Raw genomic sequence first — 19,700 nt, 5'->3', positions numbered from 1 at the left:
AAGGAAGGAAGGAAGGAAGGAAGGAAGGAAGGAAGGAAGGAAGGAAGAAAAAAAAAGAAAGAAACTTTTTTTAAAGCCTTGAACTGGTCCCAAAGAAGAGACTTGGGATCAGGATGCCACTTAGACCTCTCCTTTCTGTGGCCACCACTCCGATGGACAATCCCTCACAAAAGGATACCTCTTACATAGGGATAAATTGCCTCTCTTTTAATGTTTCCCTTAGTGAGAAACTCAGTTCTCCCCTTGCACAAAGAATCTCCTTCAGCAGGCTGGCTGCCTGGAACCCAGCCCCGACACTTTGTGTTTAGGAGTACAGGATTTCATAGTGCAGAGGGGAGGACAGGAGCCCTGAGTTCAAGCCTCCGTTCTGCCATTAACTCCCCTGTATAACCTCAAACAAGTCCCTTCATCTCTTTTTGGCCTCAGTTTCCTTCTCTGTAAAATGAGGGAATTGAATGAGACAATGTTCGAGGTTCCTTCCCTCTCTGTTCTGTGGTTCTGAAGGTCCCTTGACCAACCATCCCAGGACTGCAGGTGTGACAGCGCATGGCACCATACTACGAGATGCTTGCGAGAATTTGTCCTACAATTCAGAAGAACCTCCATTTTTCCAACTGAGGACAAGATCTCTGAAGGACTGTCACATGGAAGAAGGTGCCAACTTATTCTGTTTGACTCTACAGAGCAGAATAAAGGAGTGGTACAGGGAAGTAAATCTCAGCTCAGAGGTGAAGGAGAATTAACAAGAGCTGTCCACAATGGACAGCTCTGTCTCCCAAGGTCACTGAAGGAAATCAGCAAAGGCTGGTAAGGGGGATGTAAAACAACTTAACTCTCAGTGGTCTTTCCCCAGAACCTGTGGTTCTAAGAAGCTTAGAAGAATTCGAGGGGAGACAGGAGAGGCAGGTAATATTCTTTAAGCAATGGATGTGTGTAGTACTTTGGACTCTTTCTTGAGCAGCTCCCATAATCTAAACTCTAGCTCCCATTAGAGCTCTTTTTCAAGGCCACCAAACCTGGGCCATCTGCCTTTGCTACAAAGGATGGCAATGTTACTGAGGAAGTTTTTCCAAACTGATGGCAGCTAAGGAGTTCTCTTGAGAAACAAGGAAGACGGAGACCTGCAGAGGTTTCATGCCTAGATAACACTGATAAGCTCCAAGCACATATGAATATTTATCTCATCTTCTTCTTGAATCCCGCTTGCTCCGTACTCATTGGAAAGGATGTGGGGCCCAGAAGGACCCAGATGGTTTGCTGACCACATCTCTTCATCAGAAAAGAAGTGTGAGGCCTGGGAGGGCCTTGAGATTATTGAAAGCATCATGGATTGATTGGAGCCCAAGCCCAGGATTTCCTCTAACCACAACTGTTCTTCAAGCTCCAGGTATCTTCCCTAAGGTCTCTAGATCGGCCTAGCACCCTCACACAAAGAGCTGTTTGCTTGTGCTGCTGCCAGCTTCCTCCAATAGCTCCTTACCTACCCGGCCCACCTTTAAAAAAAAAAAAAAAGAGGGGATGGAGGGCTATTCTACAAATTCTCTGACTTCCATTGTTAGACTAAGGTGGCTGTTGGAAAAGTGAAAACAAACTGAGTAAGACAGGATCTTTTGCCCACTTTCCTACCCCTCCCCCTCTGCGTCCTGTTCAAAAATTTTGCCCTGCGTCTTCAACTCCCAGAGTCATCACTCAGTGTCAAGGCAGTCAGCAGCTTTGGAAAACATTCAAGTCCATCCCAGGAAACCAGCATTATACAGTGGAACCAAGACACAAGATCTGGGTAAAAGTCTCATCTCCGCTACTGACTTGCTGGGTGGGCTTGGGCAAGTCACTTCATCCCTGTAAAGTAAGAAAGTCGGCTTTCCAGATCTAAGGAATCTTTTATTGTGAGCTCATGTGAGTCTGGGGATTTATTCACTTTTCAGAAGACAAAAAAAAAAAAAAATACTCATAGACATCGACTTTCACTTACAAAGCCCAGATGCCTTGGCCCCTGAAACATTTTGTAAGCTGGAAGAGAAAGTACTGGGCAGAGTTAAATCTTACAATTTTAAACATGTTTTTGACACTATGAATTGCAGCCGCATGGGGTAGTTGGAAAACCTTGGACTGGAACCTAGTAGACCGTGGTCTAAACTGTTCTACCACTAATAAGTTGTATGACTTTGTTACTTTCCCTCTCTGGGTCTCAGTCTCCTCCTCTATGAAATAGAGACTGGAGCAGATAATTTTTAAGTCCCCCTTGCCACCACAGTCTATTTTCTGAGGTCCCTTTCTGGTTTGACATCCCATATTTTGTATCCTAGGGTTTCTTTCAGCTCTGACAATCTGTGTTCTAAGGGCCCCCTCCCCAGTTCTGACATTTTATGTTCTAAGTGCCAGTTCTGACATTTTGTGTTCTAGGGGCCCTCTCAGCTCTGACATTATCTGTTCTAAGGGCCCTCCCAGCTCTGACGTTTCATGTTCAAAGGGCCCTCCCAGCTCTGACGTTTCATGTTCAAAGTACCCTCCCAGCTCTGACATTATTTGTTCTAAGGGCCCTCCCAGCTCTGACATTCTGTGTTCTAAGGGTCCCCCAGTTCTGACATTTCATGTTCTAAGGGCCCTCCTAGCTCTGACATTATCTGTTCTGAGGGCCCTCCCAGCTTTGACGTTCTATGTTGTCTTTCCTAGCTCTGACATTCAATAGTTCTGATACTCATTCACCGGCCCTGTCTCTCACTCTCATTAAGTCCATCCAGTCCTCAAAAAAACACAATACTCTCTGAAGGAATAAGTCCCAGAATTACTGTCCAATTAAACAAAATGGTAGGTTTTATCCAAACCAAGACACTCTCTTTTTACACCAGCTCTCTCCACCCAAATTGGAATGAAATCTGGGTTAGGAGTTACCTTTTCCAAATCTTCCCTAAGAAGGTTTCTTTCATTGGTTCCAAAAATGCGATAAACATCAACATTCATTAAGGTTCTTGCAATCATGTGCCTAGAAAAAGACATAGCAGTGCCAGGTGACCATTCAACCTTCTGACTGACCACCTGCTAAGAAGAGACGCAAATGGTCTCAGATTGAGGTAGCATTATTTAGTAGACAGGGTAATAGACTTGGAGTCCAGGAAACTAGAGTTCAGATTCCACCTCAGACCCTTACTAGCTGTTTATCCTAGACATGTCGTTTGACCTCTCTATGCCTCAGTTTCCTCATCTGTAAAATGAGTCAGATTGGGTTCAATGACTTTTAAGGTCCACTCCATCTCTAACCCTATGATCCAGGATCTGTAAGCAAAATGTCATTAAAGCAAGAAGACTTCTGCAAGGTCCATGTCAATGAAAATACCTACATCTAACTGTTTTAACCAACTTCATGAAAATGGAAACTGATGGATTCTGAAAAATTTCAGAAACAAAAGCAAGCGTCCCTCTGATGCCTTACCTTGCCATAGCTGCCAGTGACCTTGGACTCTCAGAGGCTGAACCCCCAGAACCCAAGCCCTGGTAAGTACTATCACACCATAAAAGGCTTGGAGGGTTCAGCCTGGATGGTCAATTGTTCAGCCTCATAGATTTGTGAGGAAGAAAGTGTTTTGGAAACTGCAACGTGCTGTGGAATGAAGATCCCTTACAGAGAAGCAGGAATCTTTTGAAGCCTCTTTCCCTAAGGAAATGAACTTGGGCTCAGAGACACCACCAAAATACTGGCTACCAGGGGATGATTTGGGGTTTGGGGTCACAGAAACTCCTAAAGACCACCTGCTGTGATAAAGAGGAGCTGAATTTGCCACCCACCCTAATGAAATCACAGATCTCTGTAGTATTTGAGACTAAGGAGAGAACCTGCCAAACTATGGGGGATGCCCACATTTCATAGGCTTGTGGGACTTGAAACTGGACATGCAGTTAGAACATAGCCACAGAACATCCAGACTGAAAGGGGCCTTAGGAGGCTTCTAGTCAAACCCACTCTTTACAGTTGAGGAAACTGATCCCCAGAGATGCTGAGTGAGCTGCCCAATATCATACAGGTAAACAAGTGCTTTTCTCTAGACCATGCTGCTCTTCAGCGACTGAAGGAAGAGGGTTTAGATCATCTGTATCTGTAATTCAGGCTAATTCATGAGAGTTATCTAGTACTGTTTGATGGGAACAACTAGACTAGCTCTGTTGTTGTGACATTCTGAATTCCTTATTCTTTTTTTTTTTTTTGCCTTTTGGAGGGCAATTGGGGTTAAGTAACTTGCCACAGCTAGTTTTGTGTGTGTGTGTGTGTGTGTGGGTGTTAAGTGTCTAAGGCCAGAACCGAACTCGGGTCCTCCTGACTCCAAGGCTGGCGCTTTACTCACTGCACCACCTAGCCGCCCCCTGAATTCCTTATTCTAAGGAAACTTAGTTCAAACATTCTCTGTTGTTGTTCTAAGGCCTCTCCCAGATTTGACCGCATCTGTTCTAAGATCCCTCCCAGCTCTAACATTCTACATTTGTTCTGAGGTCTCTCCCAGTTCTGACATTCCCTATTTTAAGGCCTTTGACATCCTACATTCTAGGTCCTAAGATCCTTTGAAGCTCCGACATCCTCTGTTCTAACATTTCATATTCTAAGATCCTTCCCAACTCTGACATTCTGGGTTCTAAGGCACCCCCAGATCTGACATTCTGTGCCCTTAGGCCCTCCCAGCTCTGACATTCTGTGTTCTAAGGACCCTCTCAGATCTGACGTTCTATACTCTAAGGTCCCTTCCAGCTATGACATTCTGTACTCTAAGGTCCCTCCCAGCTCTGACATTCTGTATTCTAAGGACCCTCTCAGATCTGACATTCTCTGTTCTGAGGTCTCTCTCAGCTCTAACATTCCCTATTCTAAGGCCTTTTACAGCTATGACATCCTACATTCTAGGTCCTAAAATCCCTTGAAGCTCTGATATCTCCTGTTTCATATTCTAAGATCCCTCCCAGCTCTGACATTCCCTGTTCTCAGATATCTCTCCCAGCTCTGACATTCCCTATCCTTTTACAGCTATGACATTCTACATTCTAGGTCTTAAGATCCCTTCTGGCTCTGATACTCCCTGTTCTAACATTTAATATTCTAAGATCCCTTCCAGCTCTAACACTCTATGTTCTAAGGGCCCTTCCAGCTCTGACAAGCTATTGCCATGTTGCTGACAGACAAGGGTTTCCATAACATAATATGATTTCATCAAACGTGGTGATTTTTTAGCTGGGTATATATTTCTTCTTTTTAAAGGGAAATACTTTTAAGGAAGGGTTTCACAGTACCATGGACATTCAGAATTATTCCCCATGTACACAAAGCCACCAACATCAGATGGCTCTTTGGATTAGGGGATAACCAGTTGTATCATCCTATCCCAATGTTCTGCCCCTTCCTGTTGATAGGTCACTGCATGGAATTTTAGCATCAGTTGTATAATGTATATACTGTATATTGGAAAGTCTACATGTGTAAGGGAAGGCCTAAGCCTGTAATGTTTTTTAAATGTGTCTTACATAACAGTATCCATTTTTTATATCACTTCAATGTTTATAAGCACTTTTTGCCTCCACAGCTCCATGAGGTAAAGTTTGCCAGGATCATTAGCCCTAATGTAGTGAAGGTCAGAGTGATAGTGATTTTTTTCCAAGAGCTCGCAGATGGTAAGTGGTCTAGCTGGGTTTCTGATCCAAGTGTTGTGAAATCTAGCTCTCCATCAGATATAGCAAAATCAGAATTAATGAAGTAGAGCCAACCCTGGGTAATTCACTTCCTTTCTCTGGCCTCAGTTTCTTTCTCTGTACAAAGGGGAAGTTGGACTGGATGATCTCTAAGGAGGTCCCTTCCAGCCTAAATCTATGAACCCATGATTCTCTCCACAATAACTCACAATACTAGAGTCCTTTAAGATTTATAAAGCATTTTCCTCAAAAAAGAAAAATGTGAGGTAGATTGTACAAGTCTCATCCCCATTTGACAAATAAGGAAACAAAGGCCTAGAGAGGTAACATTTAAAAATGACCTCCAGGTTTTTATATAGCCATGATCTAAGATAGTCCAGGATTCCACATCTGACCAGAGTCTTGAGGAACAGGTTGTGGGAGAGATCAGAGCTGCCCTTCATGACAATGACCTCAAGTATGGGGTGGGCCTTAAACATCCTTAAATTTCTCTTTGACAAACAACAAATGAAAACAAATAATAATATTAGCTAAAATTTCATGAACACTCTGTGGTCTGCAAAGCACTTTCCTCACAATTGTCTGCTTTACAAATGAGGAAACTGAGGCTGAGATGTCCACAGCCATCCAATTAGGAAGGTCCACACTTGGTCAGATCAGTGGCCCATTTGTTGAGGTATTAAGGAGTTATCTTATTTTTTAGGTTAAAAGAGAAAGGCACAAGGTAACCCAGAGTGATTGGTTGGTTGGTCATTATCTGACATTCTCCAAGAGGCCTATGTTAGAGTCAGGTTAAAGTGTGTCCAATTGTGGCTGATCAAACCAATGGGAGCTTGAAAGGCTCTACCACAGAAGGTCAGGCACAAATAGTTATGTGAACATTAGGGTGGATTCTCTAAATCTGTGCATCTCCCATCTCACCCAAGGTGATCGGCTTGAGATCACAGGGTCAAAGGAGTAGAAAGAAACTGAGGAGTCACAGTCCAACCTCCCTTATTTTACACATGAGAAAACTTGTTCAGATGGAAGTTTAGGGAGTGTGAGTGAGAATGAGGACCATTTAAAAGGAGTAAAATATTTTTATTCCCACCACTTCCCCCTCCCCCAGCTTCTGTCTCCTTGACCCAGCTCTTCATCTCCTTGACTTCTTATTGTACATCTCTCCTTATGCCTCCTTCTGTAGAAGTTAAGAAAATCTTAATAAATATTTGCCAAACATTCTAAGCAATGAGCTTAAAGGCTATAGGGCAGAGGGTGATTGCGGCTTTTGTATTTACTAGGCCGAACCCTTCCTCACCATACACAAAGTGAAGAAACAGTTCATCATGCCTATGGGAAGCCTAGCTGGTTTTCAAGCACACAGTCACAGCCAGCCTAGGCACAACTCTCTGCCTGGTAAGAGCAGACTTCAATGACAGGCCTAATGCCTAGGAAGAAAGCTTTAGGAACCAGCCTCACAAACCCAAACCTATGAGATAAGAACCAAAAGTTCTCCTCTCCTCATATCTTCCCCATGAGCCCCATCTCAAGGTCTATCCAAACAGGAATGGTAAAGCAGACTGCCACCACAACTCCAACCCAGGAGGTAAACAGGATATGATAAAAAATAGAAACTTCATTTTGGTGCTTAGCAGGGAATTAGCCTCTTACCCCAAAGACCATGGATATCCCAATCCTCCTCTAGATAGAGGAGACCCGAGGTCTTAAGTCCCAGAGGCAGCCGGTGGTGAAGTGGAGAGAATGCTGGTCCTAAAGTCAGGAAGACCTAAGTTCAAATCCAACCTCAGATACTTATTAGGTATGTGAGCCTGAGCAAGTCACTTAACCTCTGTTTGACTCAGTTTCCTCAACTGTAAAATGGTCATAATAATATTATCTTCCTCCTAAGAGTCTTATGAGGATCAAATCAGATAATATTTGTAAAGTATACTTATTATGGTGCCTGGCATATAGTAGATGTTTAATAAGTACATATTCCCTTCCCCTTCCCCGTACCCCATCTCAATCTTGGCTCAGTTTCCAGGTCTGAAAAGAGGTTTGTTTGAAATGGAACACTGGATCTTTCAAGGAACTGGAAATCAAGTAGATAGGATAGTTGAACATGAACACTGGATGGGAAGAACTAAATGTAGTTAAGAAGCCTCAAATGAGAATGAAAAAAACCTGATAAAAATGGAAACTAGCACCAAGGACAACATAGTACAATAAAGAGACAGTATGGTGTAATGGGGGGAGGGGGGGCAGGAAGAAAGCACTGGACTTTGACGTCAGAGACCTGGGCTCAAATCACTGCTCTACTATCAACTCTGTGGGAGAAGTTGGACAAGTCACTTCCCTCTGGCCCTCAGTTTCCTTGTCTGTAAAATAAAGGGGTGATGATCTCTGAGGTACTTCTAAATAGTATGATCCTAGAGTGTATTGTGTATATTATGATCCTAGACTTTAACTGAAACATTTCACTGAATTGTCTTCAAAAAGTTGAAATAATTCAACAGAGAATATGGATAGGCAATGCAGCTGAAATGGAAAATGAATGAATGAATGAAAAAGCACTTCTTACTAGATGTCAAATGCTGCACTAAGCACTGGGGATACAAATACAAAAAGCAAAACAGTCCCTGCCCTCAAGGTGCATACATTTTAATAGAGAAAATGACACAAAGAGAAGTAAGTAGTGGCCAAGGAGAGGTATTTTTGGGAAATCACAGAAATTATGAGTGAAGTAATAGAGCAATTGATTGACATGATGTTTCTAGGAATGGAAGTGTTCATTTAAAAACTTCCCAGAGCTAGAGGTGTTGGAAATCCAGGAAGTATTGGGGGAGGGAGATAAGTATATGTGATCTGGAGAACAGTATGAAATATCTGGCTTCAGCTCAATGTGGTGAGCTCTCATGCATCAGGTGCACAGGGATCCAGGGTGGGCATTGGAAGTTTTCATGAGGCTTGAGTTTCACAGCATGAAGATGACCAAAGGTTGTTTGGGTCAACCCAGAAATGGTGAACCCTCAACCATCAAGAGCATGGTATACAGAAGAAATTCAGAAAATAACAAAAATGGGAAAAGAATCAAAAATGGAGAAAAAGTCATGTATCTGGAAGGTGGGATTAAAAGACATCAGAATTACTGGTGCCTATAAAGCCACACATGAGCAGCTTTCCAGAGAACTGCTACTGTGAACAGTTTTCAAGGTTCTGATTACATAGTAGTGAGCTCTCTATTTATTCAATAATAAATCAAAGCAAAACATTCATAGAAAATCAAAATACAGCATTCACAATGTTACAACTTATTGCAGAAAATCAAAATACAGCATTCACCACATCACAACTCAACAATTTATCGATAAAATGGCCACATGGTTTTCACCAAAGTGGTCACATAGTTTTAAACAAAATACATTCATTTAGTCAATCACAAAATCCTTAATTCAATCACAAAGTACAAATGTCAAAGTTCTCCACACCTAGGTCACAGTAAATTATAATCTTCTCAGTCAGTACACAGTATCCAAGTAAAGTCTTCTTTCAGCTTGACTCAAGGCTGGCTCTAAGCTTCCATGGTTCTTCTTCCATGGTCCCAGCTCCAACTGTCACCTGGGTTCAAAGGCAGGCAGCCCAAGTTCCTTGTCCAGTTCTTCATCCAGTTCCTGTTCCATATTGAAGTTCACAGTGTCCAGTCCACCTCAAGTCCTTCACAGTTCCTGTTTCTGGGAAGATAAAGCTTGACAGAGTCACAATAATTTTCAGGCACATTGCTAGCACCATCATCAATTCACTATCTGCCTGTGAAATCAACTCAGACCCACCAAAAAGGTCTGAGAACTCAACACAAATCATCAACATAGAAATCAACACAGACCCACTAACAAGGTCCAAGAGGTCAGCACAAATCATCAATAAAGTACCAGGACCTCCTGTAGGTCTTCTACCCTCCTCCAGGACTTCTATAAACATACAACCAGAAAATCCTCTTTCAGGGCTCCCAGTAAGGACCCAGGGCTTCTGTACAAAGTATCACAAACAAACATCAACACAGACAGAGCAGACAAACAGAGTGCCGGGATACCACAAGTTTTTTCCTTCTTGACTCTGCCACCACAAGAGTCCTCTTCTCAGTTCTTCTGTCTCTAGCCTGCAAATTCTCTTTATATATGGTCATTAGCTCCTCCCCTTCCTGTTGCAGGAGTTCATGAGTTCTAGGGTTCACACGTTCTGTTTCTTACAGACTTGATACAAGGCTCAAAAGGAAATTGAACTGAAACAAGGTGTTAATTCAATAGCTAAAACAAGGTATGAACTACTTCTGTGCTTGCCATTACAATGCCCCATAACACACTCCAAAAAAAGATGATAATCTTATCCCTATTTTTGAGCAAATAAGATACTCTAATAGATCTAGAATTTCATTGGTGTGGGCATTCACTAGTACACAAATCCATAAATCCTAACATAGGATTATAGTTTAATAGGTTTGACCTAAGCCACAGGGACCTGGGGTGGCCCATGTTTAGGGATATATTTAGATAGATATGATCTGATCTGGGATCTGGCCCACCTTGGCTCCAGGGAAACTGTGATTTCCACCTTTGGGCAGAGCAGGAGGGCTGGGCACTCACTCCTCTGCTCTCCTATTTCCAAGAGGCATATTGGTCTAGAATTATATCTATCTACTCCATGTCAGATATTTGCAGTCTAGGGACGTTATTTTCTTTTCAGAGTTCAGGATAAAGTCAATCCCCTTGCTTATTCAAAAAGGACAGGTAACAGTTTAGTCTTGGCCAACTTAGTTCCCTCTCACCAAATGCTCATTACATAAAAGACAATCACAGAAAACAAGCAAATACATTCATCCAGGCAAGAAGTAAAACAGTAATAAGGGAGGATATAGGTTAGGTTAGACAATAGAATACACATGAGAAAATGGGCTCTTTGACTCAAGAGCAAGAACCCAAACTAGAACTATCTCACTGGAGCAGCCTGGTTTTAGCCATCTCTGGAGGTGCCAGTGTCGGACATCAAAGATCACACTGGTGGGGAGGGGCAGCTTTCCACACATGCCTGCAACTCCAAAGGTTCCCAGTGGTCATTCAAAAGTTTGTGCCTTCTCTCTTACCCTGATTCTCTAATTCCCTCCCTCTGAAGTCTTTCTCACTTATATATGCCATCTGCCATATCAGCCAGTCAGGAGTCACATCTCCCTAGACATATACAGTGTCAAAGAACTGGCTTTCAGGGAACCAATTAACTTACTCATTCATGGGTATCACAACAGTATCACAAACTTAGAGTTGAATGGCACCTGAGAAGCATCTAAGCCAACTCTTTCATTTTAGAGATAAAGAACTGGGGCCCAGCAAGGTTAAGGGACTTTTCTAAGGTTTCACAGGTGATAAGTAGCAGAACCAGGATTCAAACCCAGGCTCTGAGACTCAGAATTCAAGAGTATCTACCCAATACAGTAGCCGTTCCCTGGTTCTTCTTTTTTTAATTTAGTATTTTATTTTTATTTTTAATTATTTTATTTTTATTTAGTATTTATTTTATTTGTATTTATTATTTTATTTTTCTCCACTTACATGCTATATCTTTTCATATTTGGGAGCCATCAGTGAAGTACTCAATCTGAACTACAAGCAATGCTCACATATATAGATATACATGCACCAAGTTACACACCAACTTGTTGGATTGGGTTAAGGAAAAACTTACATCTTCACATACTGAAATTGATAGGAAAGGTAACACTCTGAGAAGATTCCAGAAGCCAACTTCAAAAATATTATAACCAAGCAACAAGATAAAGAAGAAATGTTACAAACTTGGACAAATTGTTAACTCCAGCTAGATTTGAGAGAGGAAAAGGGGGAGGGAGGGAGAAAGAAGAAAGGAAAAAAGAGACATAGGAAGAATGAGAGAGAGAAAAAAAGAGAAGGAGGGGGAGGAAGGGGAGGAAAGGAGAGAGAGAGAAAGAGAGGGAGGGAGAGAGAGAAAGAGATAGAGAGATGGGTTCAGGGTTAGAGACAAAGAGAAACAGAGACTTAAAGACAGAGGGAGAGAGAGAATTTAATGAAAAACAGGGAAATAAACATTTCTCAAATACACACTAGAAAGCTCACAAAAATCATATCCTTTAGCACACAAGAAGTCCTAGATAAATATAGAAAGCAAGAAATCTTATGTAGTAGGTTGCTGGCTTCTGAAATCAAAGTAGAAATACTTCAATCGTTCATTGGATCCATAATCTTATTAGGGTGGCTGGTACCTCTACCAGAGATCATGCCTATCTGCCCTTGCTCTCTCTGGGCAATCCTTGTCCACACCCTTCACCATGAGTCTTCCATCTGCCCTGCTACTACACTCCTTCTCCCCACCTGGAGCAGCTACCCTCTGGACCTGACCTCCAGATTCCATGCCTTCCCCTCTCTCCCTCCAGTTGATCCATCCAGCTTCAGAACTTGGCCCTAGGGCTTGGCTGCCCTGATTGATGAATGAGTACAAACTCACCTAGACCACTATATCTAACTGGTCCCGGACTGTATCCAGTCATACCCTCTCACCTCTTACTCTGGACCCCTTATACCCATTGCTCTTGGGGGAGTATTTAATTAATATTACAATTGCTTTGGGAAAGGGCATGTCAATTAACTGCCCTATGGCCTCCCTAACTATGCTTGTGACTTCCCAGACCAAAGATTCCTTCCCTGCCCACCACTCTTCTACATGTCTTGTCTCCCCCATTAGAATATAAGCTTCTTGAGAACAGGAACTTTTTCACGTTTACATTTGTGTTCCCTATACCTGGGGCTGACACATAGTAGGTGCTAAATAAATGCTTTTCCATTTATTCATCCCTCTAAAAATCCTCTCTAAAGGACCTAACCAGCTCAGGGCATTCTCTCTGGTTTGGGGGGATTTTTAAAAAATATCTTGTGGACATCAGTACAGCACTCAGGCTGTTCATGTTTCCTTCACTCTCACTACATAAACAGCCCAGCTCTCTTTCTGCTCATCCATGACCTTGATGGAGTCCCTGATTCCACTTCTCCCTCACAAGTCATCATTGGTAATAGATCGCAAATAAATCGCTTGCACATCATTTGTATTTTTTTTATGTTTTATTGGTATTCTTTAGTTATATAATTGTCGCCAATGACTCCTCACCTCAATCTTTCTTTGTTAAGTCAATCAAAACAAATTGGCCAGGTCTGAACATGTAAGCATCATTCTACAGGTAGGGCCCAGAGAAGCAGGAGGCATGACCTCAGAAGCATCTGTCCTCTCCAGGGTCACCACTGTGCCTTCCTGGAGCAGAGCTCTGGAGTTTTCCTGCTTTGTTTCTCTATGTTCTTGTGGTCAGGACGTAAATCATTCTCCTCGTTCTATTTACTCTGTTCCACATCAGTTTGTACTCATCCAGTCTCTTTGAATGTCCTCAGACTCTTCCATTTCTCATGATTCAGTATCCCATTGCATTCACAGGGAGCACAAGGCCTGTAGTCGGGAAGACTCATCTTCTTAAGTTTAAATCTGGCCTCAGACACTTACTAGCTGTGTGACCCTGGGCAAGTCACTTAATCCTGTCTCAGTTTCCTCATCTGAAAAATGAGCTGGAGAAGGAAGTGGCAAACCACTTCAGTATCTGTGCCAAGAAAACCCCAAATGGGGTCATGAAGAGTTGGATGCAACTGAAAAAAGACTAAAAAGTCTCTCCATTGCTGTTGGGTCACCTGCTGTTGTGGTTCCTCTGCAATTGTCTGTGATTCCACTAGAAAGAAACGGTAATAATATGAACAAAAGGCATTGGTTTACATGGGAATTACTAAACAATTTGCCCAACAAGTAATGAGTTAATGAATAAATTGTAAAAATAATAACAAATTACTTAAATGGCAACATAACACATATAACCAAACCAATACTTAAAGACAAAGTTATGGCACTAAATGCCTCAATAAATAAATTTCTTAAAAGAGAAACTAAATTAATTGAATCCACATTTAAAGAAACTAGAAAAGGCATAAACTAATAAACCAAAGGAAAGAGGAAGATGGGAAGTTTTTAATACAAAGGAGAAGGGGCGGGCAGGTGGCTCAGCAAGTAAGAGCACCGGCTCCAGTGTCGGGATGACCTGGATCAAATCTGGGCTCAGATACTCAGCACCACACCCAGAAATAACTGGCCGTGTAACCTTGAGCAAGTTACTTAACCCCAATTGCTTTAAAAATAATAATAATATTAATAATAAAACAAAGGAGAAATGAATAAAAACAGACATAGCCCTAGGCCCTTCCCCATATACAACATGGCCCTTTGTCAGCTACATCACTCAGGTCCCTGGCACTATTTAAACCAACAGCTCAAGAGCCCGCACTGATACTTAATTCTTTAAGACAAAGTCTATAACAGCAAATTCGAAGCAAAAACATTTAATTAAAGACTAATAGGTAATAACATGAAATTGAATCAGATATTAAACTCTCCCTCCATTCATTCTTAAGTAGTTGCTTTCCATCCTTACCTATGATCCTACATCATTCCTAGAGTTAGAAGAGGCCTTAGAGTCTATCTAGTCTAATCCAACCATCTCATTCTTCAGATAAGGAAACTGAGGCTCAGGGAGGTTAAGTGATTTGCCCATGTCCATAACTAGCAAGTGTAAGGAGGCAAAATAGAATCTAGTCTAGACTCAGCACTCAAACCACAACTCCACACAGGGGTGCTGGTCTCATTCTCAAGGAACCCCTTAAGCTCCTCAGCACAGAAGGAAGGTAGTATATTAGCTACTCAGGCCCCACTTCCTGACCTGTTCCCCAACTCAGCACCTGGCTTTCTCTCCAGACTCTAATTACTTCTACTCTTGGTGCTATCTCAAGTTGCAGAAGCCCTGGCCATCAATCAATCACACCTGACCCTGGCCTGATCTGAGGTTCTCAGCACCCAAGATTCACTCTCCCCAGCAAGATTTCTGTTGTCTTTTTCCAACAGGATATGCTAAAATTTGTTCAGCTAACATATAAGCTTCTGGGGGATGCAACTACTGAAAGTAAGCATGTTATCTATTTTCTAGACCTTAGCCTTAAATAGAAAAAAAACAATGAAAGTGACAAATACAACCAAGTTTTTGGAGTGCTTAGCACCAAAATTTTCTTAAATGATTAGCAAATTTAATCCAAAAAAGGAGAAAAAATGAAAATTATCAAAAATAATAACAAGAAAGGGAAGATCATGATGTAGACAAAATAAAGTAAAACAATACAAACCCAGGAATTATATGAACAAATTCATTAAAAAAAAAACATTTTATACAAATAAAATCAGATTTAAATAATTGTAGAAATAGTAATTGTTCATGGGTAGGGACAATTTTATGTACACTAATCTATAGAACTGAACACAGCCTTCCGGATATAGTTCAGAAATATGTTCAGAGAAGAGGATGGTGGGGTTGTCATGATCCTTATTAAATGTCCTCCACTGCTGCCAGCTCCAGAATATATTTGGAAATTTCTCTACAAAGTTATATTATCCCCAAGACAGGAAAACAGCCACATAAATCAAATTCATCCCTAAGTTAGCTTCCCAAGGATCGGTCCCACCACCAGCAGGCATCAGAGGAGGACTCTGTTGGAGGCAAAGCCCATAAACAATTCAAAATTCCCATTCTAAATATTGGTGTACCCATAATGGAACCCAACACTTCCAATGAGGTCTGAACAAGGCAGAGGGCTTCTTAACTTTCTGAATATTAGGTCTCTACAAATGGAGCCAATAATACTAATTACTCTTTTGGCTACCAAGATCACATCATCGATTCACATTGAACTTACGGTCTATTTATAAGCCCCAGGGCTTTCTTTCACACAAACTGCTGCCTAGCCTTGCTTACCACCACCCAATATGTGTACACAGTTGATTTCTTGATCCCGAGGGGAAAAAATAAAAAACCTTGCATTTGTCTCAACTGAATTTACATTTATCCCAATTAACATCTGCTGGATTTAACTTGTCCTTCTAACCCCAGGGTTCTTCATTTGGGGCCCGCAGACTGCTCCCCTTCCAGGGGATCCATGGGCAGATTTTAGGGAGGGGGAATATCTGTGAATTTGTTTTTCTAATATTTTGATAACTCTCTTCCATGTGGTGAATTTTCTTTGTAATCCCATTATTTCACTTTATGTATTTATGAACATTACTCTAAGAAGGGATTCATGGATTTGAGCAGCTTGTTAAGGGTTCTATAGCACACAAAAGCTCAGAATCCCTATCCTGACCCATTAAGATCTTCTTAATGCCTGCTTCCATCATCGGGCATGTTAGCTACCCGTACCTTCTTGTGACACAGTGGAAAAGGCACTAGATTTGGAGTCAAAGGACCAGTGTCAGAATCCAGGCTTTGTCAGCTGCTACCTCTGTTAAGTAAACTCTCTGAATCCCATATCCTTAGTATCCTGTAAAATGAAGGCATTGGGTTCAATGACCTCTAAATGACCTTCGAGCTCTAAATCTGGGACCCCAAGATCTTGCAATCCAAGCTTTCATCCAAGTCACCGACAAAAAGGCTAAAAGACAAGACCAAGGACAGAAACTTGCCTTGAGCAAAGACCAGCATCAGGTGGTACCCTAGCTCTGACACTTACCCGACCCACAAACCCGACATCTGTTAATGAGAACAACAACCCCATTGCTCTTCCTAGATCCCATGTATACTGTGACGAGGTAATTCAGGGCAGTGAGGTGGCACAGTGGACCTGGAGTCAGGAAGATCTGCGTCAAATATGGCCTCAGACATGCACCAGCTGTGTGACTTTGGTCAAGTCACTTAACCTCTTTTTGCCTCAGTTTCCTCATCTGTAAAATGGAGATCATAATAGCACCTACTTCTCAGGGTTATCGTGAGGATTAGATGAAATAATAATTGTGTATAGCACTTGACCCAGTACCTGGCACATAATAAGTGTTATGTAATACTCACTATTATTATTTGTTAACCTTAAAATGCAATCAAAATAGGCATGACTGATGATGAGGATGGTGATGATGATGATGGTGGTGGTGGTGATGGTGATGATGAAGATGATAATGAACAGTGCAACACATGTCTGTGGGGACTGTTAAACCCTATACACCCGCAGCCTGGATGCAGTGGAGGGTTTGTCTAGAGGAGCAGAGGAAAATAAGATTGGAGAAGTAGGTAAGGACAGATAGATTGAAAAGGGCCTCAAATGCCAGGTTAAGATATTTAGACTTAGGGGTGGCTAGGTGGTGCCATGAATAGAGCACTGGTCCTGGAGTCAGGAGGACCTGAGTTCAAATCCCACCTCAGGCACTTAACACAAAAACTACCCATGTAACCTTGGGCAAGTCACTTAACCCCAATTGCCCTCCAAAAAGCAAAAAAAAAAATTTAGACTTCAACCTATAAGAAAAAAGGTGTTTTTGGGGACAGTTAGGTGGCACAGTGCATAAAGCACTAGCCCTGGAGTCAGGAAAATCTGAATTCAAATCCAGCCTCAGATACTTTCTAGATGTATGACCCTAGGCAAGTCACTTAACCCCAATTGCCAGAAAGAAAGAAAAGGGGTGCCTTTGAAAGTTTTTGAGCAGTGACTTCCAAGACTAATTCTACAATACACAGGGATACCCAGGGATCTCAAGGGATATATTGAAAGACCAAAGAAAAAAATTTGAAATGAAAATTAATTGTCCAATACTAAACTACTTTTAATTCAGCATAATTAAATATGTATAATTACATATCCTATGTCACTTTTCCTTCACTACAATTCAATATTCTTGCATAACAGAGAATGAAACTTCATATATAATTATAGTAACTCAGTAAAATATGTATCATATATATATATCCAATTAGTCCTTTAGGATACCTGGTATTAGCACAACCATCTCACTCACTTAGGACTTTCTGGGGTTTTTCACATGCCTTCACACAGATTTCATTTCTCACAAGACAATCCCCATCTGCTGGGCAGCCAAGGTCTCAGGCCTGTGGATTTGGCAGAGGCAGCCTCTTCGAACAGTCTGACTAATCCTGGTGACTTCATTTGCCCATGAATCTTAGCAATCTCTCATGGACCAAGCCTCGTGCTCTTGAAAAGAGGCTGTCAGGGAAAACTCCTCTCAACATTCTATTCTCTTCTTCATAACTGTGTCAGAGGTCAGAGCCGGAAAACAGAGTCTCCAGCTCGCTCACTTCATTTTAGACCTCACAGAACATCAGAACTGGAATAATTCTGAAAACACAGAAAACAGACCATCCAAGCTGAAAGGCAATTTAGGACACAGAATGTCAGGGATGACAGAGCTGGCAGGGTCCTTAGAATACAGACAATCAGACCTGGAAAGGACTTTAGAACATAGAATACTGAATGTTAGCATTGGGAGGAACTTCATTTTACGGATGAGGAAACTGCAGACCAGAGAGATTAAGCCCCTTGATCTCTCTCAGGAACAAAGGACTGAAGTTCCTTGCCCAGGACCCTGTAGTTCATAGTAACTGTCAGAACTATAATTCAAACCCAGGTGTCCTGACATCTCTACAGTGCCGAGTGTGGAAATAGGGAGAAGGTGATTAGGGAACACAGGCAAGTTATTTGATCTCTCTGAGGTTAAGAGGTTAACTGAGGTTAAGCTTCCTTTTTCTCATCAGGGATAATGCTCTGTACATTGCCTACCCCACGGGGTGGTTGTCAGATCAAGTGACGTAATTAACCTCTACCAACTTAAAACCACACTAAGACTTTGGAAACACCCCATACAGTATTTTAGATGCTCTGTCACCCCTAAAGTGGGAAAGGAACAAGCACTTATCTAGTACCTGATATGTACCAGGCACTGTGCTAAGTGCTTTACACATATTATTCTCATTGATCCTCACAACCAATCTGGCTGGTAGGTGCTATTATTATCCTCATTTTATAGTAGAGGAAACTGAGGCAGACAGAAGTTAAGAGACTTGCCTGGGATCACACAGCTAGGAAGTATCTGAGGCTGGATTTGAACTCAGGTCTTCCTGGCCCAACACACTATATATTGTGCCATTGACTTCCTCAAATGCTATATAAATGCCCACTCTTGGAAATATGGATCCTTACTGGAGAAGATTTAGGATGTGGACAGTTCCAAGGCCAGCCTGAGGCAGACAGGAAGGGTAAAGGAGGCCAACTTGGTCTTTGGAGACAACTGGCTTCCCCTTTCTTCCTCATTGTTTCCCCCCCAGATCACTTCAGGAGTTCCCATCACCTTCACTCTCTTCCTTCCCCTCCCTCCTTATTCAAAGAAATGGTGGGAGAAAGAGGAAAGAAGGTGGAGAGGAAGGATGGAAATGAAATGAAAGGCAACTAGTCACAGGTCAGTGGGAAAACCCCTAAGAAGTAGTAATCAGGATGCCTAAGCTTCTATCACTGGTTTGTTGTCGACTTTGTGAAAGCCACTTTCCCCTGCCCCCTTTCCTGCCTGTAATATTGGGAGGTGAGAGGAGCCACCCCAAAACAATCTCCAAACTCCCAGTCAGCTCCCAAAGTCTAAGCTCTATGGAAGAAGGGCCCTTCCAGCTCTAAGATTCTGTTTTCAACTTTCTAAGATTCCCTCCTGCCCCCCAACTCTAGCGCTCTGTGTCCTAAGGTCCAGCTCTAAAATTCAGAGTTCTGTGTCCTAAGATTCTCTCCTAGATCTAGTATTCTCTGGTCTAAGGTTCAGTTCTAATATTCAGTGTTCTGTGTTCTAAGATCTCCCTATCTCTAGCATTCTGTGTTCCATGGTCCAGCTCTGAGAGTCTGTGTTCTGTGTTCCAAGACTCCCCCCAACTAAGCATTCTATTTTCAGAGGTGTGAGAGCTGACACTTTAAAGCGACAACCAGAAAGGGAACTAAGTTAATGTCATCGATGGGCTCCTGGGACCAGAAAGGCCAATATTATTTCTAGCCCTGAGACTCTGTAAGTGATGACTGAGTTGTGCCCTGCCCCCTGCTCTAATGCCCCCACCCCTTCTCGCTGAGGAGTCAGCCAGCGAC

General features: G+C 42.1%; 1 protein-coding gene and 1 long non-coding RNA gene across 2 annotated transcripts in view; one reads left to right on the top strand and one right to left on the bottom strand.

Annotated features, from left to right (window-relative positions):
- PIAS4 (protein inhibitor of activated STAT 4) overlaps positions 1 to 19,700 on the top strand; it is a 162,164-nt gene that overhangs the window by 7,856 nt on the left and 134,608 nt on the right. The gene's annotated exons all lie outside the window — the stretch shown is intronic.
- The window catches only part of LOC138160240 (uncharacterized), a 36,618-nt gene continuing 29,684 nt past the window's right edge, over positions 12,767 to 19,700 (bottom strand). Inside the window, exon 4 of the long non-coding RNA XR_011168109.1 lies at positions 12,767 to 13,435. This is a non-coding gene — a long non-coding RNA (uncharacterized lncRNA). The remainder of the gene's footprint in view (positions 13,436 to 19,700) is intronic.

Source organism: Petaurus breviceps, unplaced genomic scaffold, assembly GCF_028583685.1.
Source record: "Petaurus breviceps papuanus isolate PSGF00001 unplaced genomic scaffold, PetGlider_PUasm1.0 180, whole genome shotgun sequence".
NCBI classification, from domain to species: Eukaryota; Metazoa; Chordata; class Mammalia; order Diprotodontia; family Petauridae; genus Petaurus; species Petaurus breviceps.
Note: the sequence above shows the minus strand (reverse complement) of the source record. Positions and strands in the feature narration are given on the sequence as shown.